Source organism: Scardinius erythrophthalmus (assembly GCF_964197995.2).
Source record: "Scardinius erythrophthalmus genome assembly, chromosome: 3".
Taxonomy (NCBI): domain Eukaryota; kingdom Metazoa; phylum Chordata; class Actinopteri; order Cypriniformes; family Leuciscidae; genus Scardinius; species Scardinius erythrophthalmus.
In genome coordinates, this window is record NC_138223.1 from 20,635,758 (window position 1) to 20,658,121 (window position 22,364).

A 22,364-nucleotide genomic window follows, 5' to 3' on the forward strand; every position below is an offset into this window, starting at 1 on the left:
TGAAATAAAATTGGGGGCTTACGGCGAGACACTACAGGCAAAAACAGTGTTTTTTCATGTATCTATCAATTTTGAGATTTCGGGCTTTTTGGCTTTTCATAGTGTGTTTTAGACTAGTGGACAGAAAACATCCAAAATACACTTTTAACTGTATCTTTTAGAGCACTTTATCTATTTGCGTCTGTAGATTTCAATTACAGTATATCTTTAAAAGCCATTTTCTCAAAATGAGTTTTTCCTCTTGAGCCAGAAATATCCACTTCAGTATCACTTACATACACCAAACTTTACAGTTTTATTCTTATCTATATTCTGAAGGTTTTTACACAACATTTTATTCCCCAAAAATGGCGATTTTTTCTTCTTTTTTTTCTTTTTTTTCTTTTTTTGGCTGTTTGGCAGTATTTTCTGATTTGTGTAGTGTTAAAAAGAAATATCCAAAATCCCCTCTGTAAAAACCTTTGACTGTAATATGCACTAATATGTATTAATATTGACTCCAAAAAATGAAACAAGAATTTTAAATCTGACTTCATCCAATGTTCAGATTAGATAACGCCTAATTTGCATATTTAAACATAACATTTCTCTCATGTATTCGGTTACTAAGGTAACCTCGGTTCTCTCTAGAAGAGGGAAGTACTGCGTAATATCTTACGCTAGGGGAAAATCTCTCTTATAAGTACATGCATCCATATTACAAAATATAAGTACATATAACAAAGGTTTTCTTGTTAATTTTAAGTAAAATTATTCCAAGTTGGGATTACTTAAAAAGTGTGATGCAAAAATGGTGCATATACATTTTAAGTAAATCCAACACATATACATTTTAAGTAATCCAACACAGTGCAGGCCATGTGAGATCAAAATAAATCTTAGTTGTGTTAACTTAACATTTAAGCTAATTTATAAATAAAAATAAGTCAATTAAATGAATTAACATTTTTACTTAACATTTTTAATTTATTTTAGATCTTCAGCTATTGGTCTGCTTACTGCACTGCTTTCAATGTCTTAAAATAAATGAAACATGCAAATCACACACAATAAAGCATTTCACTTTATTTTTTGCCACAGGCTGCAAAGCTTGAAACCACACATGAAATGTACAACAAAATATGGCAAATTGACAAATGGAAGTTCACTTACAACTTTTCACTCTTAACACTTAAACACTTAAAAGATTTTCTGTTGAGCCACCTTTCATGATGATCCTCAATGTGAGCTGTTCCAGTTCATCTTCGTTCCCATGAGTATCCTTAAAAAATAAATAAAAAAACAGCAAATCTGCATTTACTTGCAACATCAATTGTTATTGTTCAGACTGACGCGAAAAATACATTGCATTGAAAATACATTGTATTGAATCACAAAATTAGAAAGAAATGTACCTTTATATTTAAAAATAAAATTAATATCTTACAGCCTCTTACATCTAATTTGGTTAAATTAATTAATTGCCATTATTGTTTATTTAGGTTTGGAGCTCAAATTGGTTATTGATCAATTTTAGGTGATCACCTGATTATGCTTGATGAGATTCTCAGGATTTTCCGAGAGGTAGACACTGTTCATTTTAATATAAGTGCTTAGTTAGATGCTATATAAACTACCGGTCAAAAGTTTTTGGGTGGTAATATTTTTTAATGTTTTTAAAAGATGTCTCTTCTTCTCACCAAGACTTCATTTATTTGACCCAAAATACAGTAAAAACTGTAATATTGTGAAACATTTTTACAATTTAAAAATAAACTTTTCTATTTTAAAATATTTTAAATTCAGTTTATTTCTGTGTTGGCAAAGCTGTATTTTCAGCATTATTACTCCAGTCTTCAGTGTCATATGAACCTTCAGAAAACATTCTAATATGATGTTTTGATGCTCAAGAAACATTTATTATTATTATCAATGTTGAAAACCGTTTTTTTTTTTTTTTTTTTCAGGATATGACAAATAGAAAGTTCCAAAGAACAGCATTTATCTGAAATAAAAAGATTTTGCAACATTATAAATGTCTATACTGTCACGTTTGATCAATATAATGCATACTTGCTGAATAAAAGTATTAATTTATTTTATTTATTTCCAAAAAAAAAAAAAAAATCTGACCCCAAACTTTTAAATTGCATCTTAAAATATATTCAAATAGAAACTGGTTACTTTAAACTGTAAAACAAATTCACAATATTACAGTTTTTGCTGTATTTTGGATCAAAAAATTGAAGCATGGTGAACAAATGGGACTTCTTTTATAAACATTAAAAATTGTGTGTATGTGTGTGTGTGTGTGTGTGTGTGTGTCTATATCTATATTATTATTGTTTTGTCTGTTGATCAAAAATCTATCTAAAAATAAAAATAATGAAATGTTATAAATTAGTCCATTATTAAATGCCTTATAAATATAAAAATGAGTCTATTAAATAACATTGATTAATTAAAAAATAAATAAATAAATTAATAATGAAGTTAATTAATGAAGACTTTTGCTCAGAGGTTTTGAATGAATCTCATTGAAAACATTTTAACTACTGGAATAGCCTAACAGTGTAATAGATCTACAATCTTTATTTAAAGCTAAACTTTTGTTTAAAGGGCATTTACTTATTTTGATAATAATTTCGAAGGTTTAATAGACAGTCGTCATTGTCATTTAGAAATAATATTGTGCTTAAATCAAGATCGCCATTTTTTTATGATAAATCGTGCACACATATGGAGCTGTTGTGTTTTCGAATTTAATATTTGTACGTTAACTTTACCAAAAGTAACCCGCGCCCAAGGCCTGGCCTCCCCCATTTCCCGCGATCCATAGGAATATGTAAATATACAAAGAACAACTTATATGCATATATAATAAATGACAACTACATTTACTTAAAAAATACTCAAGTATAAGCTACGTGACAACTCGTTAATGTAAAGTACGAATTTCTCCGTGCGGGAGAGCGAACCATCTGAATTGTTCTCTAAATGCAATCTTAATGCATACGTGCCAATGCGATGCATGGTCATATCCCACGAAATAAACAATAAATACTCTGACTACTATAAACACTTAACCTTACATTCGATGGAAGCTCACTCGCTTAATAGTTCAAATAATATATAGGCTATGTTTTTGAATACTCGCGCACAGTCACTCATTTGTCATTTCATAGGCTACATCAACTAATATGTAGGCAAACGTACGTATTCGTAAGTAACACGTTTCTAATTGTTGAAAATTCATAGCAATTCTGAAATTCAGTTTAAAAGTTAATTTCTTGACCAAAAATGCAATAAACGAGTGTACCTTAAGTTAAAAAAGTTAAGCTTACCTCTTTTCAGTGTCTTCATCACGTTGCGTTTCAGAAAATCTTCACCCACTAACACAATAAACAAGTGTTTATTAATGTTAAAACGTCAAAATCTAATATTTACTAAGTTTATAGAAAGTTAAGCTTACCTTTTCACCATCTTCACATGTGCTTCACAAAATGGCTTCAATTTTTGGCTGGAAAGGCATCACGGGAAATTGCATATCATGTGGCTCGTATAGTTACTTAAAATGTTATGCTAGATTTACTTAATTTTGATGCAATTGTTATAGTAGTTGATTTGACTTGTGTTTTTTCATTTTATTTATGCATACATCTAAGTTCACCTGGTAACTTATATTTTTGTGTTACACACACTATATATGTTAAGTAGAGGTTGAAAAGTTATGAATACTACGTTTTTTGTGTTTAATCTAATTACTTTTATAAGTAATGGTTGTTCAGCCAACGAAGCGTTTTTTAGAGTGTATCCTTAATTTTGAAATAATGTAAAACGCGTTGCAGCAGAATGCAGACATAGGCAAGACGGCTCGCGCGCCTATTGGCTGCCCTGCGGCAACTGCAGCAGCCTATCGAGAGAGGCCCCTCGTGACGTAAGATCCAATGGGGGCGCTTCACACCTACTGCGTCACGTCCCGCCGAAACAGGCGTGGCTTAGGCCTATAAATACAGCTTTTTCATCGCTGAAGCGAACCAGAGCGTGTTGCAGGCACGGCAAAGATACGCAGTACTCGTTCCCTCTTCTAGAGAGAACCGAGGTTACGTTAGTAACCGAGTACGTTCTCTTACGAGAAGTCTCTTGTACTGCATAATATCTTACGCTAGGGGAACACAGTGTAAAACGCCGTGCGTGCTGAGATCCAACACCAAAGTCCCAAGGGCAGGTGCCTCGCAGAGAGTCCGGGAAAGAAGGGCTAGAACAGCATCATTCCCGTAATAAGCAGCGTCCTATAGGGAGCAAATTATATCAATAGTGTTCCACACAGTCAGGGCGAAAAACTCGACCTGGACTGATGAATATTATGGGTCTTACACACTGCCCATAGAGTAATTTAATCGACCAGCGAGCGGCGCTCAAGCAGTTTCAGTATTCTGAGCCGATAGCATCGGGGCAGACAATACTGATTTATTTGACCGAAAGCAGCTTAGCCTGCAAGGCGGGAACCTCTAGTGTGAAAAGGATTTCGTTCTATATGTGCACTAGTTCAGGTGGGTGCGTGTTCGCAATGGTGCGTCGGTCAGGACACCTGAGGCAGGATTCAGTTCCCAGAATTGAATACAATTATTCAGAAATGACAGCACAGTCAGACCACAGGGCATTTATTGCTCAAAAGTCTCATATGGTGGACATTTATATTGATGTGGTCTGTGAATAACAAAGATAACAATGAGAAGACAGTAATAACAATAACTTTCCACAATTGGCTAAAAACAATCATTTTCTCGAAGTATATGTACTGAAAAACATTACTGTAGTACTATGCAGTGCCACTAGATGGCGCATGAAGCGCACGGAAAGAAAGTAGGCTAAAGGTCATTCTAATTTCACTCAGCACGGTAAATGTGACGATCGACAAGTAATTAACAATCCACTAATATACAATATCAAATACTATAAGTTTACAACCTACAAACATCACGTAAAATCACTGAATGAAGAATTAAACTTAGTAAGGCAGCAATACAGAAAATGAACTTGTACACGGGAATTGCTACTGTATACTCTGCTCGTGGGAATTAACAAGCAAGCGATAACACATCAAGTCATAAATTACTTGTCTAACATAAATATAGAGTCACCTAGTAAATACAGCAAATTGAACTTACATATTTTCAATGACTCACGAAAGGGAATGTCCACTTTATGATTAACGATCGCTACTGTTTCCTCAGCCTCAGAAAACTTAACTCTGTCTTCAGCAGGCATAAACTGACTGACGTCACTCAGTGAAGAGCACGCTTATTGGCTGTCTTCTTAACACTGCCGCCCCAAAATATGTTGAGCATATTTGTTCATTTACAGGCTTAATCAGTTTGTGGGGGTTAAGTCTTTGACAGGTAAATCCTCATCTGAGAAAGAAGGTAGGGGAATCAAACGAGCAACAGGTCGGGTGTAGATCTTATCATTGATTTGGATCTCAGCTGCTCTGATACAGCCATCTGAACCAGGAAAGGTTTTCATAACTTTGCCCACTAACCACAATGCACGTGGAACCTGTGGGTCTACAACCATAACTACATCTCCAGTGGAGATGTTCCTGACCTCAGAATGCCACTTGTTACGAGACTGTAGTGTAGGTAGGTAGTAGCGGACGAAGCTTGACCAAAACTGATCAGCCAGTACCTGACTTTGCCTCCACCTCCGCCACCCCATGAGTTCAGTGTCTGGATAGACCACTGGTGGTAAGGAACTATCTGGCCGCCCCATGAGCAGGTAGTTAGGCGTAACAGGATCAATGTCAGCTATATTACTTGAGGTGTATCCTAGTGGCTTGCTGTTTAGAATGCCTTCAACTTCAATGAGGACTGTCAGGAGAACCTCTTCGGTCACAACCTGGGAGCCAATGGTAGTGCGTAGGGCATTTTTCACTGACCGAATCTCTCTTTCCCAGGCCCCGCCAAAGTGTGGAGCATTTGGTGGGTTGAAGCGGAAGGATATTTTCCTTTTGGCCAGCTGTTGTTGTAGGTGAGGGCTGAGAGAACAAAAGGCTTCTTGCAGCTCTCTTTCTCCTCCACGGAAATTGGTGCCCTGGTCTGAGATTAACTCAAATGGTGTGCCCCGCCGGGCTACAAACCTCCTTAAGGCCATCAAGAATGAGTCTGTATCTATAGAAGTGAGAAGATCCAGATGTATACTTCTTGTAGTTAGGCATTTAAAGATTACTCCCCACCTCTTCTCACAGCGTCGGCCGATTTTAATTTGAAATGGGCCGAAACAGTCCATGCCAGTACTGTAGAAAGGTGGTTTATGTAGTCTCAAGCGGACCGGCGGTAGATCTGCCATTTTGGGAACAACTGGCTTGCTCTTCCACTTTTGACTCTCCTTGCATAGATGCTGTTGCTTGCGTATGGCTTCGCGTCCTCTCAATACCCAAAAGTTTCTCCTCATTTCTGCAAAAACTCTCTCGGGACCTGGGTGGCAGAGTTTGCTGTCGTAATCCTGAATTAGTAATTTAGTGCTGAAATGATGAGGATGTAGAACTACAGGGTGGATTACTGATGATTCCAGACCTTCAGCCCTTCGCAGGCGACCACCAACTCTGATGAGCTGGCTGGACTCATCGAATTCTGGTGCAAGGGTAAGTAGCCGACTGGTTGACTGTACATGTTTTCCAGCTTTAAGTGATCTGTACTCATCAGGAAAACTGTCACTCTGGGATTTCTGGAAGATGAGTAATTCTGCAGCTTGATAATCTGCCGCTGACGGCTGTTCGGTAGCTTTAAGGTTCTGGACTAGCTCCTTCCAGGAACTGTAGGTGGCAGGATCAGGAATGCTCGGGAGAATAATTTCTGTTGAAATGCCACCAAAAATTCCCTTACGGTGCTCTACTTTATCCTCCGGAGGTTGGATACTAGGAGTTAGTGGCCATGCTGACTCAGGTTCAAGGAGGAATGCTGGTCCTTGACTCCATCTGTTGGTCACTGACAGGTCTTTGAGAGTTTTACCTCGGGTCAGGTCATCTGCTGGATTCCTATCAGAGTCCACGTATCGCCACGTACACCCTGCAGTAAGGTCTTGGATCTCCGCTATCCTTGTTCCGACGAATACTTTAAATCTGTAAGATTCTGATTTGATCCAGGAAAGTACCGTTGTGGAATCTGTCCACATAAACACTCTGCTGATTCCTACAGTGAGTTCAGTCTCAAGCAGTTTGGCTAGCTGAGCACCATTCAGGGCTGCACATAACTCCAATCGAGGTATGGTTTGTCTCCGCTTAGGAGCAACTTTAGATCTGGCCATGATGAAGGCAAGCTGGACTTGACCTGTATCATTTTCTGTTCGCAGATACGAGACAGACCCATAAGCCTGCTCAGAGGCATCACAGAAGATGTGTATCTGTCTGGTAACCTGGAACTGGTCAGTGTCTGAAGATACAAAACAACGAGGCAGTGAAATGCTGGCTAAGGTAGGGAGTTGTTCTTCCCATTCATTCCAGGATTTCAAGAGGTCATCCGGTAGATTGGGGTCATCCCATCCTCTCTGCTTATCCCACAACTTTTGTACCAAAACTTTAGCTTGTGTGGTAAATGGGATGATGAAACCAAGGGGGTCGTACTGAGTGGCGAGTACTCTGTAGATATGACGAAGGGTACGTGGTCCAGGCTTCACTGGTCGGGTTTTATACCCAAGGGTGTCTAATTGGCAGTACCACTTTAAGCCCAGTGTGGATTCCTGTATGTCAGTCCGGTCTTGTGACAACCACAATTCTGTGCTGTTGGATCGTGCGTCTGCTGGCAGGTGCTCAACCACACTTGGGACATTACTTGCCCATTGACGAATATCGAAACCACCACTGGACAGAAGTTGGCGGAGTTTATCCACTAGTTGTTTTGCTTCCTCAGGTGACGGTAGGCTCTGCAAACAGTTGTCCACATAGAAGTTTTTCTCTACCGTGGCTCTGACATCATCATTGGGCTTGCTGTGGTCCATGATGTGCCGTTGAAGGGCATAAATGGCACAGCACGGGCTACAGGTGGTGCCAAAGGGTAACACCTGCCACTCGTAAACATCAGGAGGTTTGGTTCTGTCGAGGTCCCGCCACACAAAACGGAGGAGATGTTTGTCTTCAGGAAGAAGGCGAACCTGGTGAAACATCCCTTTGATGTCACCACTTATTGCCACTCTGTGCTCACAAAAGCGTAACAGTACGCCCAATAAGGATGGGCCTAACGCTGGTCCAGGCAGTAGGTAGTCATTCAAGCTGTGGCCTCTAAACTGGAAGGAACAGTTAAAAACCACACGATTCTTTCCATTATGTTGAACCATATGGTGAGGAATGAACCATGACTCACCCTCATTGTTGACTTCTTCAGGGGAAAGTTTGCATGCATAGCCAGAGATTTCAAGTTTCCTTATTTCTTCCTTGTATGCAGCAGCTTTAATGGAGTCCCTTTCCAGACGCTTCTCTGTACTCCTTAGGTTTGGCAGTACAGCCTCTTTAGAAGCCTGAAGAAGAGCCATGTCTCTCTTGCGTAGGAGTGGTGTAGCATATCGGCTAACTCCATCAACCAATACTCTTGTGGTCTGAGTCTGTAGAAGGGTAAGAGCTTCTTGATCTTGTTTTGACCTTGTGACCAGCCCTTCGGATCTAATGGGGAGGACGTCGGCCTGCCAGAGTCTTTCGACATTCTGAAAAAGCTCCACCATTGAAGGATTAATAGTGATGTGCAGACACTGCTGAGACTTCAATTTCTCTTCAAGAACTCGTGCTGGACCTTGCAGAGTCCAGCCTAGCCGTGTTTTAATGGCTGCTGGACCCCCCGGTGGACCAAGGCGGACTGGTTCTATAGGGGTTATTAGGTGAGGATGGTCTGCTCCAATCAACAGCAGTGGGCTGGCTTTATGGATGGGCTGAAGTGGTAGACCTCGCAAGTGGCTGTATTTCTGTTGAAGGGCTGCAACCGGATAAGAATGTTCTGCTAGGCTCAATGGGTCGGCTGTAAAGGCTCTCTCGATGAGATAGCTCTTGTTAGGTTGAGAGGGTGTTGAGATCCTGAAGGAAACTGCTGTACCATGAAGCACTGTGATGTCCTGCCTTATAGTCCTCAATGCTAAGTCCTCTGACTGCCCTGTGAGACCTAGTCTTTGAGCTGCAGACGACAGAAGGATTGTACGCTCTGAACCGTCATCGAGCACGGCATATGTGTCTAAGCTCTGACCCTTGTGTTGCAGGATGACTCTAATGACCTTAAGAAGGACTCGATTGGACCCTTCAGGCCTGTCCATGTACAGTGGTGTATTGGTAGAGCTGACAAGACAGGTGCCTTCCTTTGTTGGCTTATTCACATCGTGGAGGATTTGCAAGTGCTTACCATTGCACAAACGACACGGCTTCTTCAAAGTGCACTGCGCAGCTCGATGGGAGCGTCCACACTTCCAACATCTATTATTCGATTTTATCCAGTCAGTCACTTGGTCTTTGGTAAGTGTTTGGAAGAACGTACACTGGCTCAGGTAGTGGTCTTTGCCATCACAGTAAGGGCAGAAGGCGTTGCTTTTATTTATGACTTTAGCTGGCTGTGGCAGCACCGATACTGATGGTTGATCTGCACCGTGGAGTATTGTGGTTGGTTGATATTTCAACTTGGAATCCCTCGGAAATCTGTTCTTTGTTTGACTCTGTGAGCTTTGTCTCCACCAATGCTTTCATGGTCCTGACACCATGACTCAAACTTGAGCCACTTAGCAAAGTCAAGGAGTGTGTACACAACACCTGGTTCATAACTCATGTGCCTTCTTAAGGATGACCGCAACTCTGGAGGTAGTTTAGTCAGGAGTCGAGCCACATGTGATCCACACCGTAATTCAACTTCTCCTTCTGTGCCCAGTGTATTCAGGAGACCTACCAGTGCCTGGATTTGTAGCGCAAAGCGTTCAAAGCCTGCAGTATCTCCAGAATGGACGTCTGGGGAGTCCATTACAGCAGCTATTCTATTTAGAGCAAGTTGGTGAGGTCGCCCATACCTCTCAGTGAGTGCTGCCATAGTGTCTGAATATGGAGTAAGGGAGTTCAAGAATGAATCTGCTATCAAGCGGGCTTCCATTAACTTTAAGTGATCAACTAGAACCTGGTACTTAAAGAGTTCCGTTGCATCCTCTGGCAACAGATTACCCAAGGCTAACTTAAGGCGGGTGAATTCACCTGGATCTCGCGGGGAAAAATACGGTATAGTTGGCTGAGGACCCCTGTAGGTTGTCTCCTGTCTATTCACATTCATCTGCCACATTGGAGGGTTTGCTGGTAACCAGTTGGGCTGGACGGAATAATGCACAGAGGGCATGGAGGCAGTAGGGGCTGAGCTATCCACCTCTGGCTGCTGTCGACCCGAGTAATGTCTGTAGGGGTTATGTGTACTGGATGGAACCTGGGCTGCTACTCTACCAGTAGAAGGGGTGTCGTCGTACTGATGTTGAACTGAAGGAGGAGCATGATGGTCATTACTGTCTGTACCATAAGGGTTTGTACTCTTCGGAGTAGGAATTCTGCGCGGTGCTGGTACTGGATGAGCACGGGTTGCTAGTTTTGGCACAGGTCTTTCTGACTCCATGTAAATGGTTCTAGGTGAGGGCACCGGAGATGTTTGGGCTATATACTGTTGTTTAGCAATGGGAGATGACCTTTGACTTGACTGACTCCTCATGAACATGTCTTGCATACCTTGTTGGATTTCTGTCAGTCGTCTGATCTCCTCCCTCATTGATAATTGAGATTGACGAAGCTCTCTATTCTCTTTTTCAAGGTCATGCACTGTCTTGTGAAGTTCCAGAGGTAAGGAATGGCTATAGTCATCTTGTGCACTCCACTGGTCTTTAAGAAACCATGGCTTTGTTTGTGGACTCTTTACCTCTAAAGAATCAGGTGTTCCACTTTCAGCTCCTTCCTCTAATCTGTAATCTAGGGATGTTTGCAGACGAGCAATTGGGGTATCGTCCCAATGTTTATCTTCTCGCCCTTGTGTCTGCTGTGCTATCTGTCTGAAAGGTACAGTTACTTGAGTGTTCACTGGATACAGAACTTCGAAGTCTTGGAGGTATGCTGGCTGACGAACTGAACGTCTAGGCCGTGCACCTTGGATCAGATATTCTATACTCTGGGGTTCTGACATCCTGGGTCCAGTGTAAACACTCTTATCCGGCTCGAAGGACCATGTGAAAAGGATTTCGTTCTATATGTGCACTAGTTCAGGTGGCTGCGTGTTTGCAATGGTGCGTCGGTCAGGACACCTGAGGCAGGATTCAGTTCCCAGAATTGAATACAATTATTCAGAAATGACAGCACAGTCAGACCACAGGGCATTTATTGCTCAAATGTCTCATATGGTGGACATTTATATTGATGTGGTCTGTGAATAACAAAGATAACAATGAGAAGACAGTAATAACAATAACTTTCCACAATTGGCTAAAAACAATCATTTTCTCGAAGTATATGTACTGAAAAACATTACTGTAGTACTATGCAGTGCCACTAGATGGCGCACGGAAAGAAAGTAGGCTAAAGGTCATTCTAATTTCACTCAGCACGGTAAATGTGACGATCGACAAGTAATTAACAATCCACTAATATACAATATCAAATACTATAAGTTTACAACCTACAAACATCACGTAAAATCACTGAATGAAGAATTAAACTTAGTAAGGCAGCAATACAGAAAATGAACTTGTACACGGGAATTGCTACTGTATACTCTGCTCGTGGGAATTAACAAGCAAGCGATAACAGATCAATAAGTCATAAATTACTTGTCTAACATAAATATAGAGTCACCTAGTAAATACAACAAATTGAACTTACATATTTTCAATGACTCACGAAAGGGAATGTCCACTTTATGATTAACGATCGCTACTGTTTCCTCAGCCTCAGAAAACTTAACTCTGTCTTCAGCAGGCATAAACTGACTGACGTCACGCAGTGAAGAGCACGCTTATTGGCTGTCTTCTTAACATCTAGGTTATAAAACCTTATAGATGTAGACGGGGAGGCCCAGCCTGCTGCCATACCGATATCCTGCAAGGCAATCCCACTAGACCAAGCCCACGACGAGGCCATGCCTATTGTGGAATGTGCTCTGACACCTAACGGGCACTGCAGGCCCTCAGAAGTGTAAGCCAGCCCTATAGCATCAACTATCCACCTGGATAGACTCTGTTTCGACGCAGCTAGTCCCTTAGAACGTCCACTGAACGAAACAAAGAGCTGCTCCGTCTGTCTGAAGACAGTCGAGCGAGACACATAAGCCCTTAATGCCCTGACCGGGCAAAGGAAGCTCGCGTCCTTTTCCTCATTACAAACTGGCAGGGCCAACAGGGAAATCACCTGAGCCCTAAACGGTGTGTTGAGGGATTTAGGAACGTACCCGTGCCTTGGTTTGAGTATGACTTTCGAGTCGTTTGGCCCAAATTTCATACACGTCGCGCTCACTGAGAGCGCTTGCAAGTCCCCTATATGCTTTACCGAAGCGAGAGCCAGAAGAAACACTGTCTTGAAAGACAGATGTTTGATATATATTGATTGGATTGGCTCGAATGGGGCACCTTCCATGGCTTCCAAAACCGTAGAAAGGTCCCACATGGGGACTGAGGGAGGTCTGGGAGGATTCAGCCTCCTAGCTCCTTTAAGGAAACGGATGACCAGATCGTTCCTCCCAAGTGACTGGCCAAGCGTCGGTTTTGTAAACGCTGCTATGGCCGCCACATAAACCTTGAGCATAGATGGGGTTCTGCCCTTATCCAATAGCTCTTGCAGGAAGGAGAGAACCTCCGTCACCCCACAGTCTGGGGGTGATATGCCACGAGCTGTGCACCAGCTAGAAAACACAGACCATTTCGAGGAATAGAGCCGTCTAGTAGACAGGGCTCTAGCCTGCATGATCGTGTCTAACACTCCCACGGGGAGGTTAGCGGATACCCGTTGATGGCCCACGCATGTAGGGACCACAGCTCTGGGCGAGGATGCCAGATCGATCCCTTGGCCTGAGAGAGGAGGTCCCTCCTCACTGGTATCGGCCATGGGGCAGTGCTTGTCAGCTGCATCAGAACTGGGAACCAAGCCTGGTTCTTCCAGAACGGAGCCACAAGTAGCACTGAGCATCCACTTTCCCTGATTCGCTCTAATACCTGAGGCAGGAGCATGACGGGGGGAAAAGCATAGAGCGGGCAGTGGGGCCAGACGTGGGCCAGCGCATCCCTGCTCTTGGAGAAAAACTCCGGACAGTGAGCGTTTTCTTGAGACGCAAACAGGTCTACCTTCGCTCTGCCGAATGTCTTCCACAGCAGTTGGACTGTCTGCGGGTGTAGAGACCATTCTCCTGCCGGAACATTGTTTCTGGACAGTCTGTCTGGTCCCATATTCAGGTGACCAGGCACGTGTGCTGCTCTCAACGAGAGCAGATTGTGCTGAGCCCAAACCAGGAGGCGCTCCGTCAGCCTGTAAAGGTTTCGGGACCTGATACCTCCTTGGCGATTTATATAGGCCACCACCGACATGTTGTCCGAACGGACCAAGACGTGGTGTCCTTTTTATCTGGGGACAAAAGCGGCCTCAGCGCGTTGTCGACTGCCATCATCTCCAGGCAGTTTATGTGTAGAAGCTTTTCCCATTCTGACCACTGGCCGAAGAACGGTCTGCCCTCGAGCAGCGCTCCCCATCCCTAGGTGGAGGCGTCCGTAGACACCACCTTCACACTCGAGGAAGTCCCCAGGCTTACACCTGACCGGTACCAGTCGGTCGCTCTCCAAGGTTTCAGAGCTGATACGCATTTCTGATCGACCTTGAGGCGAAAAAGGCCGGAGGCCCACGCTTGACGCGGTACTCGCGCTTTTAGCCAGAACTGCAGTGGGCGCATGCAAAGCAGACCCAACTGGAGTACAGGATGATGCTGAGGCCATGAGACCCAGCATTTTCTGAAACTTTCTGAGCGGGACTATAGCGGCAGCGGAAGGATTTCGTCATGCGCTGAATATTCAGTCTGCGCTGTGGCGATAGCTGTGCTGTCATAGACAGCGAGTCCAGTTCTGTGCCCAGAAAAGATATTCTCTGACTGGGAGACAGTGAACTCTTCGCCCAATTGACTTGGAGACCTAGATTCTTGAGATGTTCGAGTAATATGGTCCTGTGTTCTATGAGCGCTGAGTGTGATCGAGCTAGAATCAGCCAATCGTCCAAGTAGTTCAAAACTCGCATTCCCCAAAGTTTCAGGGGTGCAAGCGCCGCGTCCATGCACATCGTAAATGTACGGGGTGCTCGAAGGCGAATCTCAAAAATCGCCTGTGACGTGACGCTATTTGTATTTGGAAATACGCGTCCTTCAGATCTATTGACATAAACCAGTCCCCTTGGCGAATTTGCGTGAGGATTTTCCTGGTTGTGAGCATTCTGAACCGCCGTTTTGAAAGCACTTTGTTCAGCTGTCTTAGATCTAGAATGGGTCTGAGCCCCCGTCTTTTTTCGGTACCAGAAAATATCTGCTGTATAGACCCCCTTCGCTCTGAGCTTGAGATAAAGGCTCTATGGCCCCTTTGCTCAACAGTTTCGCTATTTCGGCTCGAAGTAGATGTGCTACTTCGTTTTCTACGATAGTTTCGATTCGCGCCGCGTAACGACGGGGATGTCGAGCGAACTGTAGCGAATAGCCTCTCTTTATAATGTTCAGCACTCATTCTGATACCCCAGGAAGTTTTGCCCATGCACTTGCATGAATAGCTAGGGGTTGAATGTGATCTGGGCTCTGGCCGCGACATGGTGGCGACCAGAGAGCTTTGGTATGCTGTAACATAGACGCCGTGCTTGCAGCGTTCGAGGCGGGGGGCGCGCTGATCACAGCGGGCAGCCTGCCCGCGCTCGACTCTCTTATGGCGGCATGCTGAGAGAGAGCGAACGGGGCAATGCATGCAGTGTGTAGTGTTTGTGGGCACTGGGTCGTAGGCACATTCACTACATTTAGGTTGTGATTCGGCTGAAGAAAGTGTTTTTATGAGTAAAGCGCATCTGCACATATGAGTAATACAAAAAGGTGCGTCTCAGTTCGCTCCCTGTATCAGGAATCACTTTACCTTAAACACGAATTTGGGCACTGCAGAGATGGGAGAAACGTTGTCACGGTTTAATTGGTGTCCTTGTTCAGTTGTTACTTCTAGCCACTAGCAGGTGAGGCACACTAGCACACACGCTGCATGTGAGTTAACCACGCCACACGTTGTTGTCTTTGGAGCTCTATCGATTTGATTTATAATTCTTGATTTTCTCTTTAAACTCACTTACAACGAACATTTTCCACTTTTCTTCACTGAGAAGCACTACTGCTCAAACCTCATAGTTACAACGTGGACTGTTGAGCAGACGCGTCTCAAGCCTATTAGTGATCCAACGCTGGATACTCCTATAGGTTACGTCCGTGGATCACGGCTGAACGCGTCTTCTCCACACTCACTTACAAACAAACATTTTTTTTTGCCTATCGTGCATCTACTCTACACCCGTACCACTAAAAAGACGGATTATATCCAAGAGTTTAGTCATAAATTAGTATTAATACTGATAGCATCACTGGTAGCGTCGTTGCTAACTTACTGTCCATCTGTTAAAATGGCGAATATATCAGATGTAAGTAGTCTACCTTTTGGTGCAGGTGAGGACACATTTGAGCTGCACGCATTGCAGACCGAGCTGGAAGCTGTTGAGAAACAGATCCACGACCTTTTAGTGAGACAAGCCGAGCTAAGAGACCGGCGGTTAGCTCTTGAAACATCATGCGCCGATGCACACAAATCAGAGATTAACGTTACTAACCCGCTGATTCTGACCTCGTCTACTCCGTGCGTTACTCAGCATCGGTCCCGAGCGCCGAGGTCACGATCAGCCATGGTCTCGTTCACTCCGGCTCCAACACTCCACCACGAAGCCTGGATGGTTCCGCAGCGGAAGACGCGAGTGAGGTCTAGACCAAGACTCTCTCCGACCCTCCCGGTTTTCGAGTTATCCACACAAAACCGCTTCTCCCCCCTTCGCGAAACAGAACGCGATGCTATGATCATCGGCGATTCCGTCGTTCGACACGTACACGCTACATTAGGTAAAAGTAAGGTGCACAGTCACTGCTTTCCTGGTGCTCGTGTTTCTGAAATCGCCGCTCGCGTTCCCGAGATTCTGAACAGTGACGAGCGTGTCGGAACTGTGGTCCTGCACGCGGGAGTGAACAACATCAGGCTGCGCCAGACGGAGGTTTTGAAGAAAGACTTCAGACTTCTTTAGCACCGTCCACCACAGAGAATGCTGCAGAAACAGAGGTGCACATTCTGGCTGAGAAGGGGGCGTTCCAAGACTTCGCGACTTCTTCGTGAAGCTCAGGAAGAAAGGGCGCGGGTCTTGAAGACGGTGAAACGCGGTCCCCTTGTAGGAAAAATCCATCCAGCCGGTTGTGGGCAGGCTCCACGGGCGCTGACCACTCAAGGCCGAGGCTCGCTACGGCCTGCGTGAGCAGACGCATCAGCTCTGCTTCAATGCTGGCCCTTTTCCCGGAAGGCTTGCGAGAAGAGGGGGCGAGATCCACAGAGCTCGACCAGTCCTCACTGCCCGACGCCAGGATAGAGCAGCTGTCATCCTCCACAAACGTGACTTCTTCGTCATCATCCATGACGGAAGCGGCGGCAGACGGCGGCCACTGTCCGGGAGTGAGAGACTCGGGCGAAGCAGGCGGTGAAGCTGGCGGGAAACGCAGATGACATGGCGGTCCCCGTCGCTGAGTGGGGCTCGACACGAGCCACAGAGGGTGCGAGGCATCTTAAAAAAGATGCTCGGCTCTTTAGAAAGAGAGTGTGAGTCGCAGCGGCGAACACACACTAGCAGAAAAGGATATAATACGCCGGACAGCATAGCAGGAACGGCGACTGAAGGCGGCGAGTTGTCGGCCAGCGGCTTCAGATACGAAGGCTCATCCCGCAGAAGGCTTTCTCAACGGCGCGGCTTCTTCCTCTCGGGATCCAGCGATGTGAGAGCTTCGCTGAAGAGATGAAAAATCAGATTCTATCAGCTTGTCGAGCTGGATTTATAGGCCTAAGCCACACCTGTTTCAGCGGGACGTGACGCAGTAGGCGCGAAGTGCCCCCATTGGATCTGACGTCACGAGGGGCCTCTCTCGATAGGCTGCTGCAGTTGCCGCAGGGCAGCCAATGGGCACGCTTGCCTATGTCTGCATGCTGCCGCAACGCGTTTTACATTATTTCAAAATTAGGGATAATTTTTGGCTCCAATATCTTGCGGAAAAGAGATTTTCCCCTAGCGTAAGATATTACGCAGTACGAGAGACCGTCTCGGGTTACGACTGTAACCCTTGTTCCCCGAGAAGGGAACGAGACACTGTGTCGTCGTCGTGACGACACTTTGGGGAACGCCCTTAGCGTAGCGCATCTGAAGCATGAATGAAATCTGTCCAATCCTGATTGGTGCTGCGTCATGACGTAGTAGATGACGGCATAACCGGAAGATACAAAGGGACGCTGGCACAAACACACGTTAGCTCCTTTGCGATGAAGCAAGAGCTCTGCCCGTGATAGGTGTGGCGACGAGACGCAGTGTCTCGTTCCCTTCTCGGGGAACAAGGGTTACAGTCGTAACCCGAGACGTTCCCCTTCGAGGGAACTCGCACTGCGTCGTCGTCGTGACGACACTTTGGGGAACGTAATGCCCACTATGCCACACCATAATCACACCCAACCTAGTGTGAAGCTGGGAGACCAGGCACACTTAGGATGCGAGCACTCTGGCGCCAGGCGTAACAGGGAGTTGCAGACTGTAGAAACGTATGAAGGTGTGCAGGGTGCCCCACCCAGCCGCCTCGCAAATCTCCTGAAGCGAGATGCCAGAAAGGAGGGCCACCAAGGAGGCCATGCCCCTGGTGGAATGTGCTCTCACGGCCATAGGTGAAGGCAAATTGCGCACCTGATAAGCCGTGGCTATAGCCTGGACAATCCAATTGCTGATTGTCTGTTTAGATGCAGGCAGCCCTTTCTTGGGTGAACCAAAGCACACCAACAACTGGTCTTACTTCCTCCACTGAGAAGACTTCTCCAAATATACTCTCAGGGCTCTGACTGGGCAGAGCAGGTGAAGTCTCCCCTCTTCCGCCGTCACGTGAGGTGGAGGATGGAAGGCCTGAAGAACCACTGACCATGCCACATTAGATGGCATCTTGGGCACATAGCCCGGTCTAGGATGTAAGATGGCCTTAACTCCGCCAGGGGCAAACTCCAGGCAAGTTGGCGTTATAGCCAAGGCCTGGACATCCCCCACTCTCCTCAAAGAGGTGATAGCAAGGAGAAAGGCCACCTTGAAGGTCAGGTTCTTTGCCTCAGCCGACTCCAGTGGCTCGAAGGGGGCCTCAGCCAACCCTTCAAGTACCACCGCCAGGTCCCAAGTTGGGACTCTGGAGTGAGCCGCAGGCCTCATCCTCCGAGCCCAACGGAGGAAACGTACAACCAGATGGTGCTTTCCCAAAGGCCCATCACCTACAGGCAAGTGGAAAGCCGCAATGGCAGCCACATACACCTTAAGTGTGGATGGGGTAAGACCGGCGGAGAAACAATCTTGGAGGAACTCCAGCACTGAAGCCACTGGGCAGTTAACTGGGTCCACCTCACGCTCTCTACACCAAGTGGAAAACATATTTCACTTCAGGCTGTACAGTCTCCTGGTAGAAGGAGCCCTGGAGCTGAGTAGGGTCTCGACAACACCTGCTGACAGGCCAGTCTCTAGGTACCGAGCCCCCTCAGGGGCCAGACCCAGAGGTTCCACAGCTCTGGCCAGGGGTGCAATATTGTGCCCCCTGCCTGCGACAGCAGATCCCTCCTCAGAGGGACCTGCCACGGGAGGCCGTCCAGCAGTGCTATAATGTCCGAGAACCATACCCGGGTCGGCCAGCGGGGTGCTACTAAAAGTAGGCTGATCCCCTCCCGGCGGACCCGCTCCAAGACTCCCGGGAGCAGAGCGATCAGGGGAAATGCATACAGACGCAGCCTCGGCCACGTCTGCATCATTGCGTCCAGCCCCAGCGGAGCTGGATGCTTGAGAGAGAACCACAGTGGACAGTGGGACGTCTCTTGAGACGCGAACAGATCCACTTCCACTGGGCCGAATCTCACGCACATGGCTTCCACCACCTCGGGGTGGAGTCGCCACTCCCCGGGCCTCAGCCCGTGTCTCGACAGGACGTCTGCTCCCTGACTTTGGTCCCCGGGGACATACATCGCTCTGAAAGACAGAAGAAAGGTTTCCCCTGGGACCACAGAAGGATCTGGTGTGCCAGTCTGCATAGAGGGCGCGACCTCAGACCCCCCTGATGATTCAGATACGTGACTACAGATGTGTTGTCCGAGTGTATCTGGACATGGTGGCCGCGGAGGTCCGGGAAAAAGCTAATCAGAGCTTTTCCAGGCAGTTGATGTGCCAGGAAGAATGCCGGGTCTCCCACAGACCTCTCGCAAAGCGGCCACCCATGACCGCGCCCCAACCAGTGAGGGAGGTATCTGTTGAAACGGTTTTCCGGCAACATGATGCTCCCAGCACCGGTCCCTGGGACAGGAACCAATGTTTCCTCCATATGACAAGGGAACGAAGGCATCTGCGCGTTACCCTGATCATACGGAACGGATTTCCCCTCGGGGAAAACCCCTTGGCTCTCAACCACCACTGTAGGGGTCTCATGTGTAGCAGACCAAAGGTATGGCGTTGGACGCTGCTGCCATGAGCCCCAGCAGTCTCTGAAACTGCTTCACAGTGAGGTTGTGGCCTAGCTTCGCTCTGGAGACCATCACCCGTATGGACTCCACGTGCGCAGGAGACATTTGTGCCCGCATCGTTGTGGAGTCCCCTTGAGAGAGACATCAACACACTCTTTTTTTTGTGTTGAGTCTCAGCCCCAGGCACCTGATATGGGCCAGAATGACATCTCGATGCCGAACTGCCATCTCACGCGACTTGGCCAATATTAGCCAGTCATCGATATAGTTGAGTACACGGATGCCCTGGAGTCTCAGCAGAGCCAGCGCTGCATCCATGCACTTGGTGAAGGTGCGAGGGGAGAGAGCTAGGCCAAAGGGAAGAACCCGATATTGGTACGCTTCGCCCCCGAAAGCGAACCTCAGGAACTTCCTGTGACATGGAAGGATGGATATATGGAAGTATGCGTCCTTCAGATCTATCGTGACGAACCAGTCCTCGAACTGGACCTGACTCAAAATGTAACCCTGTAACCCAGCTCTACAGTGCGCAGGGCCCACGCAGATATGTTTGGAAGGCATGGCCATGCGCCTAGATAATCTACTAAGGGAACCAGCCTCTCGAGTCTGGCCTCGGGTGTCAACTGAGCCTCATTCCCGACCCCCTGAAGCGGCTGACCAGCAGGGAGCAGTCGAGAATGATTTTCGGTGTGCGGGAAATCAGTGTGGCCCGAAGCGTACTGGACGGCGGGAGCACAGCTCTGATTTCCCGAGAGCTCCGGGGGGGAGACGACCTCGATCGCTCCGCCCCGGGGGGACAGCTCTGAGCGGAAGCCTTCTTTGCCTTGAGGATGGTCCCCAGATCGACCTTAGGCTCAGAAGGCTTGCCGCGAGAGCGCCGCCTCCTTTACCAGGCTCCCTCGGGAGGGGCACGGGAGGCGACACTCTCTTTTTGCTCCTGTCGGATGCGAGGCTCAACATTTTAATTCCTCAAAATTAAATGCAGCCAAAAACGCTGGATAAGTGAAACACGGTCTGGATGGTAGGCTGAATTAAAATATCTAACTTCTCAAAGTCAGATAATATTCCATCATTAATTAAATGCAGCCATAATCACCAGACAATACTGTTTAATATTTATTTATACGGTTTCGTAATCTACGCGCTGCCTCGGCAAACGCGAGATTCGAGCCGTCTCAATATATCGGCTTTCATCCCTCGAGAAGAAAGTCAACACGTGCGAGGTTGAAACATCCGGCAGCGCACGGCTTTTTTCTATGCATGCGCGCCGAGATATTCGCAATGAACACTGTCAGCACCCTCAGGAGCTGACTGTGAATGCCTCGCACCCAAACAGTATTATTTCACATATTGCGTGTGTCCCTTTTTATAGCAGACTCGTAATCTACGCGCTGCCTCGGCAAACGCGAGATTCGAGTCTTTCACAATATATTTGGCTTTCATCTCTCGGGAAGAAAGTCAACGGGCGCGAGGCTGAAACACCCGAAAACGCACGGCTGTGTGCGTCGAGATATTTCTAAATGAACACAGCCAGCACCCTCAGGAGCTGACTGTGCATGCCTCGCACCCACACAGAATCTTTATTGCAGAGTAGCCCCGTAATCTACGCGCTGCCTCGGCAAACGCGAGATCCGAGCCACTAGATTCTGTATTGCAATGCAGACCTTAAATCTACGCGCTGCCTCAGCAAACGCGAGATCCTAGTCACAGAATCTTTATTGCAGAGTAGCCCCGTAATCTACGCGCTGCCTCGGCAAACGCGAGATCCAAGCCACTAGATTCTGTGTTGCAATGCAGACCTTTAATCTACACGCTGCCTCGACAACGCGAGATCCCAGTCACAGAATCTTTATTACAGAGTAGACCCGTAATCTACGCACAGCCTCGGCAAACGCGAGATTCGAGCCACTAGATTCTTTATTGCAATGCAGCCTTTATGTGGAACAATTCTTATGGGACAAACAACACCAAATAGGACAGACAGTTTGACACAGAGCGCTTGCTGAAGAGCAAAAAGCTAACGTGTGTTTGTGCCAGCGTCCCTTTGTATCTTCCGGTTATGCCATCATCTACTACGTCATGACGCAGCACCAATCAGGATTGGACAGATTTCATTCATGCTTCAGATGCGCTACGCTAAGGGCGTTCCCCAAAGTGTCGTCACGACGACGACGCAGTGCGAGTTCCCTCGAAGGGGAACTCTCGTAAGAGAACTTGTAATACAACAAATGTTAGCAATTATTAATGCAATCAATCAACTGGTGAAGTATAGTGATATATATATTTTTTTTTTTTTTTTACCCTATTCACCTGGGGTGTCTCGCCTTAATTGAAACAGGAAAAAATTTGAAGTTTGAGATTTTTTTTTAATTTGTCAAATATAATTTTATTGTCATTGATTAATGTGTGTTTAAAACAAAAAGACTGGAGTGGACTTAATTTTGCATTGGCTTTGGATTTGTACATCTTTATTTTGCAATGTTAACCAAAACAAATGCTAATTTAATATTTGTGCTAGTTTAATATGCATTTTGTGCATACATTGTATATAACTGCACTCACATTACTGAATGTGTATTAAC